Source organism: Heliangelus exortis, chromosome 5 (assembly GCF_036169615.1).
Source record: "Heliangelus exortis chromosome 5, bHelExo1.hap1, whole genome shotgun sequence".
NCBI lineage: Eukaryota > Metazoa > Chordata > Aves > Apodiformes > Trochilidae > Heliangelus > Heliangelus exortis.
The window spans coordinates 41223845-41247274 of NC_092426.1; the positions used below are offsets into that span (position 1 = coordinate 41223845).

Here is a 23430-nt window from a genome sequence, read left to right on the forward strand (position 1 = left end):
GAGCCACGAGGATGATCAGAGGAGTGGAGCAGCTGGGATCTGAGGAGAGGCTGAGAAACTGTGTCTGTTCCTCCTGGAGAAGAGAAGGGTGAGGGGAGCCCTTCTGCCCATGGTCAGGACTTCCAGGGCAGCTCCAAAGCAGCTGGAGACTCCCTGTGTCCAAGGAGTCCCATGGACAAGACGAGGGGCAATGGGCACAAGGTGCTCCTGGGGAGATTCCATTGGAACACAAGAGGGAAATTTTTCCCCATGAGGACAGTCAGACCTTGGAATGGTCTCCCAGGGGAAGGGGCGGATTCCCCCACTTGGGAAAGTTGGAAGTCTCAGCTCCAGGGGGTGCTGGGACATCTCCTAGAAACAATAAGATGAGAAGGGTTGGACCAGGGCATCCTGAAGCTCCCTCCCAACCTCATCCTGGGACTCTATGCAAGAACATGCAAGAGAGAAATCAGAGAATAGTTAGCTCAGACAGACAGCAAAGATTACTAAAACAGATTTTTTCATTAGTGTCCTCCCAACCTCTGAAGGATACCTCTTTCAGAAAGCACCAGAGGCAGTTTAAGCTAATATTAACCTGCTTTAAACCACCCCACATCCTGTCTGCATGAGCAGCTTGGGAGGCAGAGGCATTGCCAGGGTCACGGGTACCCAGGAGGAAGCAGCTTCTCTCACCCAGGGGTCTGCAGGAGGCACAGGCAATGCAAACCTTCTGCCCCAAAGCAGGAGTCACCTCTCAGCCCTCTTGTCTCACCAGACACCCTTTTGTGCTCCAAACCACTGAGGCAAGAAAGAGAGAGAGATCACTGCTGTCCCCCTCCCAGACCCAGGTACCAGCCACGTGCCTGTCCCATGTGGAGAACACACCAGATGCTCCACAGGGATGCTGGGGAAAAACCACAGGTGATCCCCTGATTAAGTTGTCAAGGTCTGGCCCCAACCCAGTTGGAGTTATTTAAAGAACAGTTTGCAAGAGGCAAGGAAGGAAAGAAGTTTTGATTGCAGCTTTCATGGATTTTTGCTCCATCAGCTGCACGATGAAGGGAAAAAGGTGCACGTTAATATAACAAAAATATGGAATTCTGGGAGGCCTGGGCATGCCCTCTTCCAATTAATAAAACTAGCATCTATTTGCCACCAAAGTTTTTATTATCGAAATACTAAGTTAGCAAATATTCAGGAACACTCGTCCTGACTTCCCCTTTTCCAGACTTGCCTTAAAGCTCCAATTTTTGAGCAATAACATCAACTTTGGTGTTTTTTCAAATGCTAGGATGTTAGTTTAGAGACACCCCACTTCTAGCTTCACACTACAAACACAAAAGCTAAGAATGGCTTTTTCAAATATGAATAAACAAACCCTGATTTCCAGGGAGCTGAGGCAGTAAGAAAAGGGGAAAAAGTCACAGGGCTGATAGAAAAATATAGATTTGGGGCTGAAGAAGAGCAGAAAATGATACACAGAGAAGGATGTGAAAAAGCTGTATAGTCCATCACAGTCTCAAACATACCAGGGAGACAAATGGGAATAGGTAATTCCTAAAAAAATAGGTGTGTGCCTTTTATGGCAAATCTTCAGTTCATGGGAATTCTCTTCATTTCTGCATGACCAGCTCCCACTGGTCTTTTTCCCCAGCACAGGCTGATTGTGGATTCCCAGGTCCTCTTTACAGTTAACCACAGCAAATATTTTGACCAAAAAGTCATTTTGCATCTCATAAAATATTAGAGGAGAGAACTAACCAAGAGAAACCCCCCAAGCAAATAAATTTAATAAGGAAATTATCTCTTTTAAACCAGCATTTTTAAGCCAAGTGGAAAATGATGCAGCTTTTTAATGACAAATCAGAAATTAACTCCATCTCTCAAACTTCACTTTTCTTTCTGATGTGGTCAGTGAGATGGCAGCTGAGGTGGTGGCTTCTGAATAGAGATTTCTGCCACCAAACAGAGAACTTCATCACTTCAGGCCTTAAGGAAGAATCAAGGAGGTGGCAGAAATCATCAGCTCTGCTTTCATTCCAGAGGTGTCCTAAGATAATGATGTTTTCATGGACTTTGGGTCAATGTGTTTCCAGGGAATTAAAGCTTTAACTTGCTTTCCATGAAACCAAAGCAGGATGTAGTCATCTTCCTCCAAGAAAAGAGAAAGGTCTGTGAGTTGATCTCAGAGATGCATAAAGAGGTGCTGACAATTTCCCCACAATTAGGTGATGCTGAGCTAGGAGTGCACATCTTGAGAAATTCAAAATACTCATTCCATCAAAATGCATCCAGGGGAACTCCAGCACAAGCAGGCATTTTTGGCACAGAAAGAGCTAAATTAGGGTTTGGATCCTTTACCCCTGACACCAAGAAAAGGCAATGTAAGAGTCTCAGAAGGTCCTAACTTGCAGAGAGGACTTCTCAGTGAGAGGCAAGCTGCCTTTTCTGGTGTTTGGAAAACAAAATGAAACCAGTTGCAAATGATTCAATAAAAACACTGCTCAAGGTTCAGCAGTGGTCAAAACCAACCAATCTGAAGGTATGCTGAAAGGATCAGGAGAATATTGACAATAGAATGGAATTCTAAGGATGATGGAAGCCCATCCTCTGACACATCCACACCATGTGCTAATGAAACAGAGAGAGCTGAAGCAAAGTATTTTGAGTTTTGATGTGCAGAACACAGTTGGATAAATGGATCCAGAGGAGTTTCGAAGATGTGGCCTTGAGAACCCAGTGGGGATTTATGCCAACAGAAGAAGTACTCTTGGTGGTTAAACGTGGTGATCAAAGTGCCAAACAGTGTCCATTTTAGTAGCATTTTGTGCTCTCTTCTGAAGACAGGGATGAGCCCTTGGTCTAAGTCTGAGTCCTGCTCGACTGAGCCTGCACTGAGAAGGTGCTGATAGAATCTCATTTTCTGAACCATTAAGGAAAATCTCTTTCATCTTTCTACACCCCAGTGGCTTTTCTTCACCTTTCACAATGGAAAAACCTTCCAGGAATTCCCTTTTGCTCAGGAAAGCACCTGTGAGGGGTCCCTGGTGCAGCATCCCACCCAGCTCCCCTGAAGCAGCCCAATTTCTGCTGCCTCCCTTGCCAGCTCCATCCACTGACAGCAGTGACAAAAAGGCTTTTTCAGTTCATCATTCAATGCCTTCAGAATTTTCAAGAACAGAACAAATTGTAATGGCTGTTTTCTGGGGGTTTTTTTGTTTTTTTTTCTGCATTCACCACAAGCAGGCACCAACCAAGGGGATCATTAGTCAGATGAATCAGTCTGGGGAGAGGCTTGTGTTCATCAGAGCAATCACAGAGCTCTAGAGATGAGCTTGGGGGTGGCTTTTCCAGGACTGGGGGAATTATTAAAGCAGCTGCAGTAACAAAAGCACAAACCAGATGCCAGGCCCTGGGAGCTCAGGAGAAAATAGGAAGGAGGTTTGGATGCTGAGCCAGGCACTGACGTCAAGAGTGCTGCCCCAGGGATGTGCTTGGCCCCTCTGCAAACCCAGCTTCACCAGAACCCCCCCTACAAACTTCCTGGGCTCCTACCCAAACCCTGGAGGAGCTGGACCCCTTTGGGGTTTGCCTGTCAAGAGTAGGAGGGGGTGAAATCCCATTTCCCACCCCACGTCCCAGCGCAGGGAGCAGCAGTTAAACCCAAATGGTTCTGGGTGAAACCCAGCCTGGAACCAGCCAAGGAACCACTGGGTCTGCTCAAGTCCACAAATGCTTTAAAGTCAAACTGGGTAATGCTTTAAAGCAAGTCTGACTGGTTTGAGAGGGGAAAAAAAAATAAAAAATGAGTGGAGAGATCCAGAGGATCCTTTTCTCAGAGGATTTTGTGTGGGAGAGCTCAGCAGCAGACCAAACAGCCAGAGGTGTTGGGAATTTTGCTCCCATTTCCATGGATGGCCCAGACCAGGAGGCAGACACTCACCTGGAATTTCAGATGAGTGTTCAGAGAGGTGCCTGAAGATCTCCATCACCAGAAGAAGCAAGGAGGACCTGCCCAAAGCTCTTTTCCAGGACAACTGCTTCAGAGCCCTGAAGGAACCAGCTCAGCCTGGTCTCTGGGGCTTGCTTGGCCAACCTTTAGCTTTCCAGAGCCTGGAAAATATTAGAGAGGGTTGTAAAACACATATGGTTCCACAGCTCCCTGTCAGATCCTTGGGGACACCAAAGAAAGAGAAGAACAAACATTTTCCAAACCCACAGCAACAAAAAACCCCTGACCTGAGCTTTTTGGGTTATCAGGAGAGGTCTGAGCCAGCAGAAGCTCTTGGCAGGAGGTGGCAACTTGATGTCCATCCCTTGTAGTGCTGCCTGCTGAGTCCCAAGGGATTTCTCCTCTGCATTCCATGGATGCCCTGGATGTCACTGGATAAGATGGAGCAGATGGAGCCCCTGAGACTTTTCCAGCTGTGAGTCTACAGAGAGGCAAAGAGGAAGAAGAAGTGAGAGCTGCTGACCCCAAGGGACCTGCAGAAATCCCAGGCACCACCCAGAGACCTGGAAAAAGGAGCTCAGAGGAGATGCTCACCACCCTCTCATCTCTCCTTTGCTAAAGCAGGTGGGGAAAATCCTAATTCCCTAATATCCAGGTGGGAAAAAAATTTCCCTAATCTGCATGACCCCACCTGTCCTCTGTTCAGCTTCTCCTCTCCTTCCCTTCTCCTGGATTTCCCCTGTGTGCTCCTGCTGCCCCACAGGAAATTCCCATCAGTGCTCAGAAGGAGCTGGGAGGATCTGCAAGGGAATTTCTGCTTCATCCATCACCCCTGTGAAAAAGATGCTCCAGGCATCTCAAGTGCACTGGTTTCAAGGGATTCCTTCTTGCTCCCAAAGGACTGTGAGGGTTTAAAACCACAGAAATAGGACATAAGGACAGTAGGAAAATGAAAAAGTGGGGCAGAGATATTCCTGACCTATTCCATTATCTAATTGCCCTAAAAATTGGCTTCTGGTAATTATTTGTTAAGGGTTTATTATTATTATTATTATTATACGCTTTCTCAAAGTATCTGAATATACACTATACTTTTCACACAATCTTTCAGAGGTTACAGGAAAAGAAAGGTCTCTAATACAGAGTGATATCATAGATAGCATGGAAAAAAGTTTCTGCAGTGTCGGAAGATTGAACTGAATATATAAAAAAAAAGGAAAAAAGAAAAAAAAAGAAAAAAAAAAGAAAAAAAGAAAAGAGAAGAAAAAAGAGAAAAGAGAAGAAAAAAGAGAAGAGAAGAGAAGAGAAGAGAAGAGAAGAGAAGAGAAGAGAAGAGAAGAAAAAAAGAAAAGAAAAGAAAGAAAAGAAAAGAAGAGAAAAGAAAAGAGGAAAGAAAAGGAAAGAAAAGGAAAGAAAAGGAAAGAAAAGGAAAGAAGAGAAAAAAAAGTTACTGACTCAAGAAAAAAGGGCTGAACTTCTTTTGCCATGAGAAAAAGAGCAGAGAAAATGGGATAAAGGAAGGAAAGGAAGTAGGACAGGGCTCACTGGGGAGCACAGTACCCAACCTGACTTGCCAGTGCTCTGGCAGAACTGCAGCAGAGGTCCAGGACCTGATTTGTTATCCCCAGGAGTCTCTTGCCCCAGATCTGGCAGGGTCAAAAATCTTCCTCAGCTACCACTGAAAAAGTCAACTCCGTGGGGATGCTACACAACAAAATGTTGGGTTGGGTTTTTTTGGGGTTGTTTGGTTTTTTTTTTTCTTCCAGAATCTGAGAAAATACATCATGTTCTGAAGGAAAGAAAGAACAATCCTGATTAAGATCTGGTGGTGATGTCCTCTGGGAGGCTCTTGCTTAGTCCTGGTTAGCACATTACCAGGAGGACATTGACAAAGTGGGAATTCAGGGAAGAAAAACAAACAGGGGAGCACTGAGCTTGACTGGCAGGACTGAGCTGTCTCTGCCATTTGGCTGAGAGACAAAAGAAATGAGGTAGTAAGTCTGCAAATATGGCAAAAATAAGCAAAGATTTTTTTTTTAATGCATGTGAAAAGGACTGAGCTGAAAAGGACAAAAAAGAATAAAGGCTTGGCTAAAGAGAAATGATGTAATACAGTAGGTCTGAAAGCTTCAGTACAAGAGTATTTTTCAAAATACTAAGAAATCCTGCAGAGAATTGGGTTTGTTTTAGCAGAGGAAGGGACAGGAGGGAAAGGAATGATCTGTGATTTTAGGGAATAGCAGAGATCTGTTTTGTGGCACGTGAGAAGAGAGGAAGGTCCTTGAGTCATTCCAAAGACTTAAAGGCTTTTTATCGAGTACTCTGCTCTGGGAAAAGTTATTCTGTTTTCTTGAGCAAGGCTTTAAGTTACTAAATTGTTCAAGTGCTGAGGTACATAGAAGTGAGAGAGGAAAGGCTGTAGGAAGGCATCTTCCATCAGCAGCTCCATTTACCTGCCCAGCCCTTCACTCCCTTCGTTGTATCCTGACCCAAAACAACCTGTGTTTTTAAGGAAAAAACACAAACAACTTCCATTCAAGTGACAAAAATAATCCTGCTGATTTCAGCATCCAGGAAGAAACCACTGAGTGTGAGCAAATGAGGATGAACAAATGAAGTGAGGCTCTGAAAGTTGAGATGAAACGATGGAAAATTGCACCATGACTCATTCTGCCTGGTGAGTCCTCAGGATGATGAGAAATTGAGCTCTGCTTGGAGATGTCTTTGTACATGGGTGTCCCAGGACAAGGATGAAGAGCATACAGCACCTTCTTCCAGGCAAGAAGAGAGAAAACCTGTCCTGGTGTCATGGGATGGGGAAACGTGCCCAGAGCTGACTTCTGCCCAGGGTCAGTTCAGGTTTCATTCCCTGGGAAATCTTTGAATCACACCAAATCAGTAACATCCTGAGAGGGTATCCAAACAGATCAGTCCACCTGCTCAGAGGTCAGCACCTCATAAGCCCTGGCAGCAGAAGTTTTTTTTACTTTGAGTATTTTCAGAGGGCTGAGCAGCTCCCTGGGAATCCAGGCTGAAGGATTGGGGTTGTTGAGCCTGGAGAAGAGGAGGCTCCCAGGGGAGCTCAGAGCAACCTTCCAATATCTGAAGGGGCTCCAAGAAAGCTGGGGGAGGGCTTTGGACACGGGGGGGTAGGGAGAGGACAAGGGAAATGGTTTCCAAGTGGGAGAGGGGAGATGGAGGCTGGAGATGAGGAAGAAATTCTTTGGGGTGAGGGTGGTGGAGTCCCCATCCCTGGAGGCATTGAAAAGGCACTTGGAGCTGGTCCTTAAGGACATGGGTTAGGAGTTGGCTGTGGTGTTGGTGCAAAGTTGGGCTGGATGAGCTTGGAGGTCTCTTCCAAGCTAAAGATTCTGTGCTGAGCCCCTGTGCCAGGTTTCCCAGGGAAGCTGTGGCTGCCCCATCCCTGGCAGTGTCTCAGGTCAGGTTGGATGGGGCTTGGAGCAACCTGGGCTGGTGGGAGGTGTCCCTGCCCATGCAGGGGTTGGCACTGGGGGGGAGCTTGGAGGTCCCTTCCAACCCAAACCAGTCTGGGATTCTATAAAAACACAGATATAAAAAGAGAGAATTCATTAAAAAAAATTACATTTAAAAAAAAAAAAAAAAAAAAAAAAGGAAAGGTGGGGAAAGGCCTGGGCAGCTTTTCAAAACCCACAATGCAAACAACCCTACTGAAACCTTTGTATGATTGCTCAGAGCTGGGCTGCAGGCAGGGGCTCCCCAGCAGCAGAGTCCTGTGCCCAGCAGTGTCTGGGATAGCCAGAAGTGACAGGGTGACTGGCAGGGTGACAGGTCACCCAACCCCCAGAGCATCTGGAGACAGGGAGGGACAGGGTGGCAGCTGCTCTGCAGAGAGGGAAGGGAGCACCCAAACCAAATCCTAGCACTGCAGTGGGGGTGGGAAATGGGAAGAAGCACTTCAGCAGCTTCCAGGAGAAGGGAATAAAAATGACAAAGTGAGAGGCAAATGCAGAGCAGAGACACAGCATCCCCCCCACCCTGCAGCCCTCCAGGGATGTGCCATGCAGATGGCTCTGGCTGGGGTGGCTGCCAGCAGGGCTTTGCAGAGGCTTTGTCTGTCTGAAAAAAAAGAAATGATGGGGTTTATGCTCTTCAGGGCTGCAATTGCAGCTGCAGCTTTCTGTTCCTGCACTGCTGGAAGAGAGTTTGCTCCTCCTTCCCCTTCCTGTAGCCTTCAGGAGGAGGACAGAGTAAAGATCATGAGCAGATGAGGAAAGGCAGATGAGTGAAACACAGATTTGATGTTGGAGGCAGAGGGGAAGGGATCCCTGTGACACACAAACACACAAACATCACACCTGCTGGGATACAGGAGAACCAGAGGCAGCAGCTGCAAGGGGAGAAAATAAGTGAGGCCATGGTGTCACCATGTCCTTCCCTGGACATGTTTTTTAGGGTCTGGAGGAAGGTCAGTGTCACGACAGCAGGAGCTGCAAGCCTGGATGTTGTTCCACCAAGAGCTCCCAAGCAGCAGCCCCAGGGTGCCCAAACTGAGAGGTTTGGCTGCTGGTGGGGAGAGACAAAGGTGCCCTAAGGACAGGTGATGCTGTGCAGCTCATCCCTTTGCCTGAGGACAGCCCTGAACTTGTGGACCACTCACCTCTCATTTTGTAGGGTGACTTTTTCCATGGGAAGCAAAGGGGATCCTGTGGCTCACCTGGTGCAGAAGCCTCTGACTCCAAGAAGGACATTGAGGAGCTGGGAGAGTCCAGAGAAGGGGAAGCAAGGTGGGGAAGGGTCTGGAGAACAAGTCCTGTGAGGAGAGAATGAGGGAAGTGGGAATGTTGAGTTTGGAGAAGAGGAGGCTGAGGGGAGAGCTCATTGCCCTCTGCAGCTCCCTGCAAGGAGGTTGTAGGGAGGGGGGTGTTGGGCTCTTCTCCCAGGTGGATAATGACAGGAGCAGAGGAAATGGTCTGAAGTGGCAGCAGGGGAGGTTTGGATGAGACCTGAGGAAGAATTTCTGTACTGAAAGAGTGGTCAGGCCCTGGGACAGCTGCCCAGGGAGCTGCTGGGGTCACCAACCCTGGAGGGATTTGGGAAATGGGGCACTTCAGGGCATGCTCTGGTGGCTGAGGTTGGAGGGGGTTTTTTTGCCTGTTGTGTGTGTCTATGGTTGGACTCTGTGATCCCACAGGTCCTTTCCAACCACAACTTTTCTGTGTTTGATTCTGTGTGTGCTCAGGTTGAGGGAAGCCCCCTGGGTGCCTCTGTGTCACTCCCCAACCCCCACCCAAAGGGCTTCCCTCAACCTGAGAGTGTTTTGCACATCTCTCTGTGCAAAGGGGGGACAGCATTGCCATCCTTTCTCTGCCTTGCCTTTAGCATGAGGCTGAAGCACTCATTAATTTCCTTAGAGAAAGTGTTGTTGCAGTTCCCCCCGAGATTGATGAATTTTGGAATATTTGGGCAAATCAAAAACATTTGGCTCCAGATGAAGTGCAATGTTTCATTAGGTGGAAAACACATTATTTCTCTTGGGGAGAAAGGAGCGGAATTTTCTACAAAAGCCAAAGGAATCAGTCCAAATGGATGGGTTCCCAAGGGAGAGGAGGCTGTTCCCAGGTCTGCAGAAGGAAGGTGATACCAAGCAGCTGATGTGGAACAGAATCACAGAGTCACTGAGGCTGGAAAATCCCTCTGGGATGATCACCATCCCGTGGCACTCAGTGCCACCTCAGCCTTTCCTTGCACCCCTCCAGGGATGGGGACTCCAGCACTGCCCTGGGCACTGCATCCCAGTGCCTGATCCCCCTCTCCCTGAGGAAGTGCTTCCTGATGTCCAACCTAAACCTCCCCTGGGGCAGCCTCAGCCCAGGAACCACACTCACTTGGACCTCAGGAGTTTTTGGAAATGAAGCAGAGCAGCTCCAGCAGAGATGTCCAGAGGGCCCTAAAGTATCCCTGGTGTTAATTCTTCATCATGCACCAGGGAATCCCAATTCCAAATCTTTTTTACATGTCCTTTTCTCTGCCCTCTGGATCCCTCCCCCCAGAGGGTCCCAAGCACCAAACCATCAGAATTCCCACACTACCTGTGGCTTTTAGATTCCTCTCCTGAAGCCATCCCACCTTTTTTATCACATCAGGGCATGGAGGTGGCATAGGAAAACAACCTGGGAACTGAATTATCCTGGGCCTGGATGGGGGGCTCTCACAGCAAAGGGTCTTCTGCTCCAGTCAGTGGACTGGAATCCCCAAAGGTAACTGGTAGCCAGCTCTGCTTAGGATCTCAGCCTGAAGAGTGTGAACACCTTGTTATAGAAATGTCAAAAAATATGTCAGATATTTCAGATACAGTTAGGTGAAACAATCTGGTTATTTTAAACTAAACTAATCAATCATTTTGAGCAATCAGGTACAGCAGTCTTTGGGGAAAAAAAAGAGATAGCAAAGCTGCTAGGGTGGAGGGAAAAAAAAGGAACATGCACATATTTCTGTTTTTTCTTTCTCTAATAGCTTTGCATTAATAATTCTTTCCTTTGGCCATTAAACAAGATGGACACACACTTTGTCAGTACCCTTGGAACATCAGCCACAGTGTGGCAGAACCTTAAGTTGTGCAGCACCAGGCAGATGTGCAATCGTCCTAAAAAAAAGTAGCAAAGCCTCATTTTTTCCACTGATATTTGGGACTGAGGATGCTGTAAATACTGGAGGAAAAGCAAAGCAGACCTTGCATAAACAGCACCAAGGTCCTTTTGTGACAGCAGTCAGCACCTCAGAAAACAACTTGATGACAACATTTTCAGGGGGAGAAAAGTTCTGCCCAGATTTCTGTCTCCCTTGACGTCAGTGCTTGCAACACACACTTACTGAACATGCTCCCTTTCAGGGCCAGATGATGCTTGTTTGATATTCTTTCCAAAATATCTCCCTGGGGTCATGGGAAGTGCTGTGCAGCCAAGTCCAGTGACAAGCATCAGCGTGTTGTCAGGCTATGAAAGCAAAACCAAACCTTTTTTTTGTTTTTTTTTTTTTTTTTTTGTAGGAATTAGAGAGTCAAGTGACCGAGCTAATCTGAAACACTTCCCAGAAAAAAAAAAAAAAAAAAAAAAAAAAAAAGCAGCTGGTAAAGGAGAGAAACTGGAGGGTTTTAGCCCCTAGGTGAAACTTCTCAGCACCCCAGAAGCAAAGCCAAGGGTAGCAGAGACAGCAACAGGACGGCTGAAGCAGGGACCTGGCATCAGGACATATAATTTCACTGCCTAACCCATCATTTCTAGCACAGCCTTTAGGCAAACCCAGTTCCCTGTGTTGCCTTGTCCATCTGTAGCATCAAACAGGTGGATTTATTGCACTTCCAAACCAGGAATGTCTGAGAACCTCCACCCCTGCAAGACAAAGTTCCTGCAGCCCTCACTTTGCAAATGAAGAGGTGAACTAAAGGTGAAATATTTTATCCTGAAATAAAACTCTTTGCCCAAATTTGCACAGAAAACCAATGGCAGAGAAGCTAACTGAAACCCAGCTGGCCTGCCTCTAGGTCAGGAATTTAATCCTTAACACCTCCCCCCCAGCTGGAACTGAGATTTAATCTAGAAGATAAACACTGATGGATGGGTGTGAGTTCTGCATTTATCTTGCAGAGCTGAAGTTCCTGGAATTAATCTCATTAAGACCTCACTCTCTTGTTTACTTATGGGCAGTAAAACTGCATCAGAGAGAAGCCAAGCATCCCAGAGGCAGTATAAATTCAATATCCTGGGAAGCCACTTGGAGATGGAGGTGGGAAGGCTTTGGAGTCACAACTGGAATCCAGTTTGGATTTCTGTCTGTAACAGAACCATGGAATTGGGTCAGAGGAGCTCTTCAGGCAACAGACAAAGGTTCCCAGAGTTTTGGGCTCTCAGGGGTGGCTTTTCTTTAAGCACTAAATATACCTGTGACCTTTCCTAAGGAAGGAACACCTCCTGAATGTAGAAAATACCCTTTTTTTTCTTTTTCTTTTTGTTGCTGTTGAGCTTCAAACTATTTCTGTGCAGACAGAACCCAGCAATATCTTATCAGGGTCTGCAGAATGAGTTTCCTGCTTGCCAAGCTGGTGATATCCCAGGAGATGGCCTCCAGACCTGCTCTGAGATGACATCAAGGATGTCCTGAAAGAATCCTCCAGATGTGGTGTCCCCCCTGCCGCTGAGAGCTCTTCCCTGCTGCTGCCTTGAAGTCTCTGGTGCTCACTGCCCTGGGGGTGACTTTTGGAGGAAGAAAGGCTGGATTAGCCATAAAGAATGCATTTAAGAAGATATCTAAATGTACCTGACCATGGCTCCTACTGACCAAGAACCTGCTCTTTTCTGTACAACCCCTGTATCAGGCACCACAGCAGGAAGGAGACAGACAGCATAATTTCCCTTCCTCCAGTTCAAACTTAGAAGAGTTAAAACAAAAAGGGCCTCTGCCTCAGCTGCATAAATAAGAATATTTCCAGGCAGCACAGGACTGAAATGGAGGGCAGATAAGCAGGACCTTGGCAGCAGGAAAAACAAACACAGCCAGCCCATGCTCTGCACACTGAGAAACTTGTTCTGCCATCAGAGTTTGTCACACAAGACCTGAGCAGGCTCAGAGGCAGGCAAGAACAACTCAGGGAGAAGAGAAATGTCTCCTGGATAGGATTGTCTCCAGCTGGATGCTCCCAGTGCTGTGGCAGGAGGGCAGGACCTCCAAACCATCACTGCCCTCTAAACAGCTTTCCTCTAAGCCCATCTTGGGCCAGGCAGTGGTGGGAAGTTTGGGTTGAGAGGACAAAGGGAAATGGTTTCCAAGTGGGAGAGGGGAGATGGAGGTTGGAGATGAGGAAGAAATTCTTTGGGGTGAGGGTGGTGGAGTCCCCATCCCTGGAGGCCTTGAAAAGGCATTTGGAGCTGGTCCTTAAGGACATGGGTTAGGAGTTGGCTGTGGTGTTGGTGCAAGGTTGGGCTGGATGAGCTTGGAGGTCTCTTCCAAGCTAAAGATTCTGTGCTGAGCCCCTGTGCCAGGTTTCCCAGGGAAGCTGTGGCTGCCCCATCCCTGGCAGTGTCTCAGGTCAGGTTGGATGGGGCTTGGAGCAACCTGGGCTGGTGGGAGGTGTCCCTGCCCATGCAGGGGTTGGCACTGGGGGAGCTTTAAGGGCCCTTCCTACCCAAACCATTCCATGATTCTATAAAATCCCAGACATAAAACCATTCTGTGATTTTTCTACTGAATTCTCAATACCAAGAGGTAAAAGGCCACTACCCAGCAGTTAGAACCCTCCCTTCCCACACTTTAGGACAAAATCCTGGGCTGTCCTCAGCACCCTGCAGAACCCCAGTGTTTGCAGCCATGCCCAGAGGAGCTGCAGCATTGTGCTGCTGATGGTGGGGCCATGGCTGTGCCCAGCCCAGCTGCACCCACCTCTTCCTGCTGGGAAAAGCTTGGCCTTACACTGAGCAGAGGGTGGCAGAGGGACATCCTGGTGGCTGAAGGGATGATTCAGCCCCAGCTCTGGTGAGAGGAAACCTCTGACACTGCACCAAGTGGCAGGGAACACAGCGTCTCTGTTTGCTGTTCAAGGCTCCTTTCCCCTCCCCTCCTCAGCCCTCTCCCTCTGATTTTATTCCCAAAGATTGCTTTTAACAAGGAAGGTTGAGTCATTTCCCAGCCCTGATGTGCCATCTACCAAATGCTTTGGCTGCCTGATAACTTCAGAAAGAGCCCAGCCTTGTTCCCTGGCTGCACCTCTGAAAGCCTCTGAAATGGAGTAATTATCCCCAATTTCTGTGACAGAGCATGAGAAGTCCTGTGATTATCACAGCTTCCTCTTGGAAAGGCAGTGGGGGAGAGGAGGAAATACATGAGCAGTGTCACAGCAAGAAGAGGCTGATGCATAACCCTGAGCTCACCGACTGGGAGTCTGCACCAGGGAAGGGGTAGGACACAGGCATGGGAAGGATACAGCCCTGGGGACATCTTCCTGGGTGCATTTTCCTCCTGCCTGAGGATGGACCCTACCACCAGAGAGCTGCCACTACACCCAGGCCCCAACACTGGGCTCCAGAGGGACATCCCCATCACTGGGTGATGGGACATCACCCATGGCATCATCGTTGGCATATCCAGAGCATGGCAAAGCCAGCAGCTCCAGGACAGGCAAGGCAGCTCCATCCATGGGGAGGTGTTTATCAGAGCATTATTCTGCCTTTCAACCCAAGACTCACCTCTACAGAGACAAAATGCTGCCAGGAAACCTTCAGGTGAAGCCCTGGCTTCACACCTTTGGCTTTTATTCCCTCCCACACACAGTCCCACGAGGGATTTAGTTTTAGGTTGGTTGTTGGGGAAAAGCTCTTTACCATGAGGGTGGTGGAAAAATGGAAGAGGTTGGTAGTTGGAGCAGGGAGGTATCTGAGGCCTCATCCCTGGGGATGTTCAAAGTGAGGCTTGAGGAGTCTCTGAGCATCCTGAGCTGGGTGAGGGTGTCCCTGATACTGCAGGGGTTGGACTGGATGAGCTTTAGAGGTCCCTTCCAACCCAAATCGTTCTGTGTTTCCATGCTATGCTGAAGGTTGACAGAGGAAAAGCCATGCCAGTGATCCCCAGGCAAGACTGGGATCTGCTGTGGATGTTGTAGATTACACCTTGCTCAGCACTTCCCTGGCTCCCTCCAGCCACACCGTGCACCTCCTCTCACTCCTGGGATCCATCCCCACCGCTCTCCCACCCTTTCTCACTCACCAGCTTCTCATCCACTGATCAGCCTGGACCAGAGGATGCTTGGGGTGCTGCAGTGTGCCTGCATCCTTGGGTGCAGGGAAAAAGGAGAGGAGGCAGCAGGTTAGTGGCTGCCAGTAACATGGATCTGCCCTACACAGGACCTGCATGAAGCAGTTTTTAAACCTCTAGCTTTTTTCAGCCCTAGGGTGAGGCTGACAGATGAAAGAAGGACAAATAGAAGAGACCAGGGAAGTGGAAAGTCAACCCCCCCAGACCTGAGCTCCCTTGCATGCTCCCTGGTGTCTAAACTGATGTTTAGAGGAACTTGAGTATTGTCAGAAGTTCTAACAAGTGGCATGGGGAAACCTTTCACTGACCTGACCTCTCCCTTCAGAGGGAGCTCCAGATTTTCCCCACCCCACTTCCCCTGCCCTTATATTCTGCTGCTCCTCACCATCCTCCTCCCTTTCCACAGCTTGGAACTCTTCCAACTTGGACTTCTGAAACACAGGGACCAGGGACCTCCAACTCATGGCTAAGCTTCTCCCTGCCTCTTATAAAGCCACCAAAGCCCCTTTGTCTCCATCCAGCCCCAAATCCAGCTGGCACAGGCTTGTGACACAGCAGTGCAGCCACCCCAGGCACTGTTCCTCACCTTTTGCTGTTTAAAACTCCAACTAACACAACTATAAATGTCCCAGGAGTGCCCTCCTGCTCTGCTCTTGTTATCTGCTGTGATTTGCCAAGGCCTTGCCCTGAAAGCCAAAAACCTCAGCTCCCCAGCTGCCTTCCTGCACCCAGCCTTCAGAACTGCCCAAATGAAACCTCCTAAAGAAGTCAGCACTGTGCTCATCTTCAGGAGCCTGAGGGTAGCCCCTATTCCTTAGATAAAATGCATGCACAGCTTCCCAGCCACAAAGGACAATCCCAGAGGGCAGTTCCAGGCATTTTCCTTAAGGGATAGGAATACCCTGGGGGAAAACTCAGGGTCACTGCTCCAGCCCTGCCAAAACCACAGCAAAGTTGTTTTTTTTTTTTTTAAAGATGAGTTTAAAAAAAAAAAAGATGAGTTCTCTCCCTGCCTCAGACACCACTGCCTGTCAACTCGTTTCTCTGGTGTCATCCAAAAGGAGGAATAACAAGTGAAAACCAGAAAGCAAGGGGGCCTGGGAAAGTTTTGACAGCCAAACAAAGGCAAGCAGAGGAAGCATCTCCTTGTTTATCCACTTTCAGGCTTCTGAAAAATGATTTCCCTGAAAAAAAAACAAAAAACCAAACCCTAAACATCGTGATTTCCTTTCACCAGATGAAGAAAAGATGTCAGCTTACATCCCATCAGATTTTCCTGGTGTAACAGCTAAACCAGGTATTTAGATGGATGATGCCATCCCTTGACAGCCCCATCCCTTCTGCAAAGCACACACAGAGCATCCCAAACCCCTGAAAGAACAGAGAGTACAGAACCTGCAAGCCACCCACTCAGCCTTGCAGATGCAAACCAACAACTGAATCCACCAGGAGGAAAATAAAAGGGAGGGGAAGCAGCTGGAGCACTGACCCAGGCAGCTTCATGCTGCCCAAACACAGCCCTGAGGTTGCTGTGCCCCCCATCACCCCCTCTGGGAGATGCCAGGGGTCCCAGCTGCCTCCTGCCTCTGCTGGGCTTCTTTTTTCTGGCATTAAAGCACATTTCTCACCATGAAGCACACTTAGGGTAGGGTGCAGGGTGCCCCCGGGCTCCCTGGAGTCAAGAGAATCCATGGGATTCCTGGGAATTCCATGGGGCCCCTGGGAATTGAGGCACTTCAGGAAGGGCAGGAAGAATGATCTGGGAACGGGAAGGGAAAGCTTGGAGAGGAGAAAATCTCAGCAAAGGGTGGAACAACAGGATTCCATACCACTGACACAGGAATTTCCCATAGGTATTAAGGCAAAAAAACCCCAAATCCTGACTGGGGCTTGGCCAAGCCCTGGGGAGTGCAGAGGAGAGAGAAATGGAGCAGCCCCTTCTTTCACCTTCAAGAGATGATTTTCCTTCCTCCTGTCCTGCTGCATGGCACAGAGGGAAGGGGCAGGACCTGCTCTGGGAAGAGGGAGCTCCCTGACAGCAGGTAGGGAGGAGTGACCTCTCCTGGAGGCTTCCAGCCTGGAAGTCCTGATCCAGGAAATGAAGGAATAGCCCAGCCTCAAATTGTGGTTCCCTTTAGCCAGAGAGCATGAGAGAGACCCCAGGAAATCTCTGCAGCCCCCAGAAAACACACCTGATAGCAGACACCACCTGTAACACTGCCAGCCTCTGGATTTGCAGGATGCTTTTCCAGGAATGCTTGGTTTGTACTAAGGAAGTGCTTTTCCATCCATAAACTGGGAGTTCTTCCAGCAGATGTTCGTGTGAAAGATCTTTAAACCTGTGGGGCCTCTTCTTGGGAACCTGTCACTGGGGAGAAGGGTGACAATGATTAAAAATAGCAACCTAGTTAGTCATAATTATATAATTACATGAAAAATTGGGGATGGAAGGGATCTCTGGAAGTCACCTCATCCAAGCTCCAGGTGTTGCAAGGTGGTCAGGTTGCTCAGGAACTTGTCCAGTTCAGTTTTTACTATCTCCAAAGATGCAGCTTCCCTTTTCCCTCTGGGAAAGGTGCACATGTTTTCATGGGAACAGACCTGCTGATAAATACTTGCTCCTGTCTCTGCTGAGATCACTCGTTATTTAATGTAGATAAATGTATCAGGATATTTACATGGGGAGGCATTTACAGCCTCCCTTGGCATTCTCAGAGTAAAACAGCAACCTGAAAAATTCATCCTGCTCACAGAGAACAGGTAGCATTAAAAATTATGCCAAAATGGGGAGTGTTAAGGCAAGGAGCATGCTCAGCTGTACAGCTCCACCTAGGAGCCTGCCCAGTGCAATGTGGTGGTAAATCCATCCAAACCAGGACAATTCCCATGGGAGCACTGGGTGGTGATGGTTTAAGGTGTAGAGTGCAAGACAGTCTCTTACCAAGTAGAAATCCATCAAGGGTGATTCCAAACCTGACTCTGGCCAAGGGTCATGGTGTGTTATAATGGAATGGTTTGGGTTGGAAGGGACCTTAAAGCTCCCCCAGTGCCACAAAAAAACCACAAAAAACTGCAGGAACAATATTTTTTAGTCTGCCAGTCTCAAGTCTTTCAGTCTCATGGCCAGAGAGTTCCATTCAAACACTGAAAATGAGGATTGCTACTCCAGGAGTCCCTGCATGTGGTCCCCAGAAAACCAGTGCAGCCCAACAGCTGGATTGGGAGATCAAACAGACTGGATTGGGTCGGAAGGGCCCTTAAAGCTCCCCCAGTGCCAACCCCTGCATGGGCAGGGACACCTCCCACCAGCCCAGGTTGCTCCAAGCCCCATCCAACCTGACCTGAGACACTGCCAGGGATGGGGCAGCCACAGCTTCCCTGGGAAACCTGGCACAGGGGCTCAGCACAGAATCTTTAGCTTGGAAGAGACCTCCAAGCTCATCCAGCCCAACCTTGCACCAACACCACAGCCAACTCCTAACCCATGTCCTTAAGGACCAGCTCCAAATGCCTTTTCAAGGCCTCCAGGGATGGGGACTCCACCACCCTCACCCCAAAGAATTTCTTCCTCATCTCCAACCTCCATCTCCCCTCTCCCACTTGGAAACCATTTCCCTTGTCCTCTCCCTACCCCCCCGTGTCCAAAGCCCTCCCCCAGCTTTCTTGGAGCCCCTTCAGATATTGGAAGGTTGCTCTGAGCTCCCCTGGGAGCCTCCTCTTCTCCAGGCTCAACAACCCCAGTCAGTTAAAGACAAATCCTTAAGGTTTCTGGGACAAATGGGATGTTTGGACATGGAAGGGGTAAAAGCAGAGACATCATGACCCCAGTTACCCAGAGTTGCTGGAACAGACACTGCTGCACTTCACTGGGAGAGAAATGTGGGGCTCTGTGGCAGTGTCCCCAGCTGAAAACCAACACAGAAATTGCCATAGGTCAGGAAAGAGCTTCAGGAAAGGTTCAGCATCTGGAAAATATACTTCTAGCAGGAAACTTAAGAAGGTCAATCCAAGTTTATCCAACCAAAGGTCAAAAGATGACTTGAGCACTGTCTATAATTAACAGCAGAAGAAGAAATGATTAATACTCGAGCTCTTTAATCAGGCAGAGAGAGAAAAAAAAAACAAAAAACACAACAGGAATATAATTTGATGTCATGGCTCAAAACAGAAGGCAAACAAATTCAGATGAACTTCAGTGAACACTATTTAACTAAAGCTGTGAGCCATTAGAGTAGTTTACATAGGGCTGGGGTAGAGCTTCCACACTTTAAGGTCCTGGACCAAAGAACTGTCTTTTTTCAGACACAGAATGTATCTCAAGAAACACTGAAGCAGAAATTATTGGGTGAGATTCATTGTCAGAACAGATAATCATAAAAATATAAAAAGGGCCCAGCAAGAATGGCCAGACCTCTGAAAGTGCTGAAAGATCAGAACAGTTATGTTAAAAGAAGATTTTAATTACTATTAAAAGTAACAATAGAAAGTGGAATTTTCATTCTAAAAGCCACAGTTACCTTAGTTCAAGATGAGAAGTCCAGTATGGACTTTACAGCTGGACAGTGTAGCTCTAACCCCTTCATGGAGCTGCCATCAAGTGAAGCAAAGAGGAAGGACAGAAAGGACATCTCTGGAAACAAAAATGAGGACAGAGAGCAGAATTCCTCTTCCTTTTCTGCTGAGCATGAACATAACCCCAGAATGAAGTAAATAAAAATTTTGGTGCAACTTTCAGCAGCGTCTGGCCTCACCTGTTAAAGAAATCAGGCAGTTTTGTGCTCTGACAAAATCAAAGACAGAAAACAAAAAGACAGGTGTGAAAAACTACAGTCTAGAGCTGGATAAACACCTTTGGGAGTGCTCTGCCCAGTTTTTGAGAGCTGGCCCCGTGCCTCGTGTTTTGGAATATTTGTAGAGGGTGCAGAATCCAGCAGCCCAGCCCCTTGGTGCTCATCCCAGTTGTAGCTCCCAGTTGGCTGCCTGGGCAGGGTGCTGGTTTGCTGGGAAAGCAGATGGTGTGGCAGTGGTGTTTTGCTCTGAGATCCCTGGGTTTGCTCAAACCTGGGAAACACAGGAGGAGGGAAACCATAAGCAGATGGAAACAGAGCCAAATAGCAAAGAAAAATCTTGCAGGAGCCCCTCAGCAAACAGTCCCAGGAGAAATGTGTCCTCTCCCCTGCATCCTGGAGCCACCCTGAGTGAGGACACAGGGACAGTGGGACATTAACAAACCCAGCTCCTCAGACAGATGGGAAAGGAAGCAGGAACTGCAAACAGAACGATGCTTTACAGAAGATGTTGTGGGTTTGTTGGTTTTGTTTTTTTTTCCTAAAGCAAATCCCAAACAGCCACCAGCTGGTTCTCATTTCAGCCTGCAGATGAAGAGATAGTGAGCAGAAAAGCAGCTCCAGATGCCTTGATGCTGCTCTGCAGGAAGCAGAGAAGAAAATGGTCCCCATGGCACTCAGCCCTGGGGCTTCTGACCCAGGAGGTTGTGCCTGGGGCAGGGGGGAAGCCCCTACCCATGCTTTGGTTTTGCTGATTCTTTTCCAGCCCCTGGGCACATGGCTCTGGGGTGGTGTGGGACATGGGTGAGTTCTGGAAGCTGAAAAAAAAGGTATTTCCTTTATTCCACAGAGATGCTCATGAGCCCAGCGAGGGTGAAAGGAGGCACAGCCACATCCCAACCAAGGGAATGAGAGCTCCCTGAGACCAGCTCTGCTCAGATCTGCTAAATAAGCTCTCTTTCTGCTTGGGCTTCAAAATTTTATGGTTTCTGAGGGTTTAAGTGACATACAGAGTCCAGGCAGGCAAAGCTGTCCCGGGAAGTGGGTGTGTGGCAATCACCATCTCATGGGCTCCTCCAGCATCCTTCAGTGCTGAGCTTGGACCATGATTTTCCTGGGATGGACACCACATGACTTTGTATATAAAACAGAGAGAAAGGACATAGATGCTTTATATAAACAGATATTGGGGTAAAGAACCCTTAGCACAGTCAACACAACTGCAGGTCAGCTGGAGGCCTTGTTATGATTGCAAATGAGTTCTCAAGTATGGCTCTTGATATCAGAATGTGCATTTTAAATATCTGTCATGTGCACAAATAGATCAGGGTGCAAACAGTACACACACCTCTCCTAAAAGCCTTCCAAAGTCCTCTAAAATCCTGCACACTTTTCAGCCATCCTGGTCCAAGAGCAGCTCCCTTGTTCAGGTCCTGGATCAGCTTCTTGGGACAAATCAGGAAGGCTGGGGAGCTTTTTATGATTCTGGAAAAGGAGTTTATGCTTTCTTTGAGACTAAATAGTCCCATTTCTCTGTCTCTTTCTGCCACCAAACAACTGCCTGGCACAGAAAGCTGACAGCCCTGGGGAGGGAGAGGCCCCCAGACGGATGCAGGAGGAGCAGGCAGTAATTCTTGCACTTGTTTAGAGCTGGACTAAAAATAGAGGTTCTTGAGCCTGTTTCATTGGAGAAAGCATGCATAATTCAGACAAGTTTTACCAGTAAATGGCAGCTATAAAGGAAAAAAAACCCCACAGCCTTAAAAGGTCTCTTGAAGCCCATCCAAAACTGTGTTCTGTCCAAGTGCCCTGGACAAGAGGGTGGAGGAGGAGAGGCTGGGAAAGGAGATGCTAAAGGCAGCAAAGAGCTAAGTTTGCCTCCCACCTCTGAGCTGTGCCTCCCAGCAGGACAGCACGTTGGGGACAAGAAGCAGTCCTGGACCTTTATCTGGACTGCCAGCCCTGGTCCATGTGCACAACATGTCCTGCTCTGCCTTGGGAACTGACTCCTGGCAAGGGAAGTGCAGGGAATGATGGTGCAGGTCCCACAGAACACATCCAGGTGGGGTCTGAATGTCTCCAGAGAAGGAGACTCCACCACCTCCCTGGGCAGCCTGGGCCAGGGCTCCCTCACCCTCACCCTGAAAAAATTCTTCCTAAGATTTATATGGAACCTCCCATGCTCCAGTTTGTACCCATTGCCCCTTGTCCTGTCACTGGGCATCCCTGAGAATCACAGAATGTTTTAGCTTGGAAGAGACCTCCAAGCTCATCCAGCCCAACCTTGCACCAACACCACAGCCAACTCCTAACCCATGTCCTTAAGGACCAGCTCCAAATGCCTTTTCAAGGCCTCCAGGGATGGGGACTCCACCACTCTCACCCCAAAGAATTTCTTCCTCATCTCCAGCCTCCATCTCCCCTCTCCCACTTGGAAACCATTTCCCTTTGTCCTCTCAACCCAAACTTCCCACCACTGCCTGGCCCAAGATGGGCTTAGAGGAAAGCTGTTTAGAGGGCAGTGATGGTTTGGAGGTCCTGCCCTCCTGCCACAGCACTGGGAGCATCCAGCTGGAGACAATCCTATCCAGGAGACATTTCTCTTCTCCCTGAGTTGTTCTTGCCTGCCTCTGACCAACACCACAAGGTAATCACTAAACCAAAAGTTTGGCTCCATCCTCCTGGCTCTCTCCTTTCCATATTTATCCCCATTGCTGAGCTCACCCCTCAGTCTCCTCTTCTCCAAGCTGCAGAGCCCCAGCTCCCTCAGCCTTTCCTCACCAGGAGATGTCCCACTCCCTCAGGAGGGATGAAAAGGCACCTCTGTAACTCATAACTACTGCAAGAACCATTAAATGGTCCTTCCAGGTCCCCCTGCACCCATCTGGATTGCTCCCCACCACCCCAGCCCTGCTGGAGGTGGAGATGCTTTCATCTCCATTCTCACCAGGGATATTTATTGAGCTTATAAATCAGCAGCAGCTTCCTCAAGGCTCCAGCTGGCACAAGAGGCAAGGCACAGAGGTGGGAAGGAGCCAAGCTATTGGGGCAGTGTGCCAGGAGTGGCTGCCTGCTCAGGGGGACTGCAGGTCCTGGCCCCAACTCCCTGCTTGCTCTTGGCAGCCCAGGAGCTGCTGCAGTGCAATAGAGAAGATGCTGCTGGGGTTTCTTGCCTGGGATTGCAGCATCCTCACAGGGGGCTGCACTTACAGGAGGCAGATTGGATTTATTTTTTTTTTTTTCCCATTAGAGAATCACCTGGGGGAAGCCCAGGCAGGGAAAACAAGCAGGGTGAGATCTAGCAGATCAAAACTTTGCCAAACTTCATGATAAATGAATTAGAGTGGAGGCAGTGAGCAGAAGCAGGGCCCTGCAGCAGAGGGAATCATCCTATCTTCCTTCCACGAAAAAGTTTAAATACTTCCCAAACACTCCTGTGGAAACAGAAGGTGAAACAGAACTGAGAGGAGTTGGTAGGTAAGGGCTCTTGCTTTTGCTGGGACCCTTGAAGGGTCTTAAGGGTCCCTAAAAGAGCTGCATTTCACTGAAAAAAAGTGTAACTGCCCTGCTGGTGTTGGGGGCATCTCACACAGCTGATAAGTCACATTTATGGGATTTTTCAGGCAACAAAAGTACAGATTACAAACCCTGGCTGTGCACTGATGGAGGTCAAGAAAAGTCATTCAGCTGGCATTCAAACTTGAATAATTAAGAATGTGTGCTACCTGCTTGCCTCCAGCTGAGACTCCTTTTTTCTCTCCCAGAGCCAGTAAAATTAAATAGAGTAAAATCATCTAATATTCCCTAATGGCTTGGTTCCATCTCCACATTAACATATCTGATCAGTTACTCCCAGGCTTTCACATTTGAAATAATAAAGAAACCAGAACTTAGCAACATTATGTCATTTCTGATATACCCTTGAAATGT

The 23430-nt window shown here is 48.3% G+C and overlaps 3 long non-coding RNA genes across 4 annotated transcripts in view; 1 reads left to right on the forward strand and 2 right to left on the reverse strand.

Annotated features, from left to right (window-relative positions):
• Window positions 1-12004, forward strand: part of LOC139796635 (uncharacterized) — a 521507-nt gene extending 509503 nt beyond the window's left edge. Inside the window, exons 2-5 of one of the 2 annotated variants that reach the window (XR_011726073.1) lie at window positions 8585-8697; window positions 10057-10170; window positions 10959-11822; window positions 11957-12004. This is a non-coding gene — a long non-coding RNA (uncharacterized lncRNA). Of the gene's footprint in view, window positions 1-8584; window positions 8698-10056; window positions 10171-10958; window positions 11823-11952 lie in introns of both variants that reach the window. The other variant, XR_011726072.1, reaches the window with a different exon arrangement.
• Window positions 1753-12496, reverse strand: LOC139796637 (uncharacterized). Its single transcript, XR_011726075.1, has 5 exons — window positions 12040-12496; window positions 10003-10204; window positions 8628-8723; window positions 4219-4412; window positions 1753-4092 (listed from the first exon to the last, which is right to left on the reverse strand). It is a non-coding gene; the product is annotated as an uncharacterized lncRNA (long non-coding RNA).
• A 3208-nt stretch (window positions 12497-15704) lies between these two features.
• LOC139796639 (uncharacterized) lies at window positions 15705-17618 on the reverse strand. The gene is made up of 3 exons (XR_011726077.1): window positions 17182-17618; window positions 16906-17081; window positions 15705-16472 (listed from the first exon to the last, which is right to left on the reverse strand). It is a non-coding gene; the product is annotated as an uncharacterized lncRNA (long non-coding RNA).
• Between the last annotated feature and the right edge of the window lie 5812 nt (window positions 17619-23430).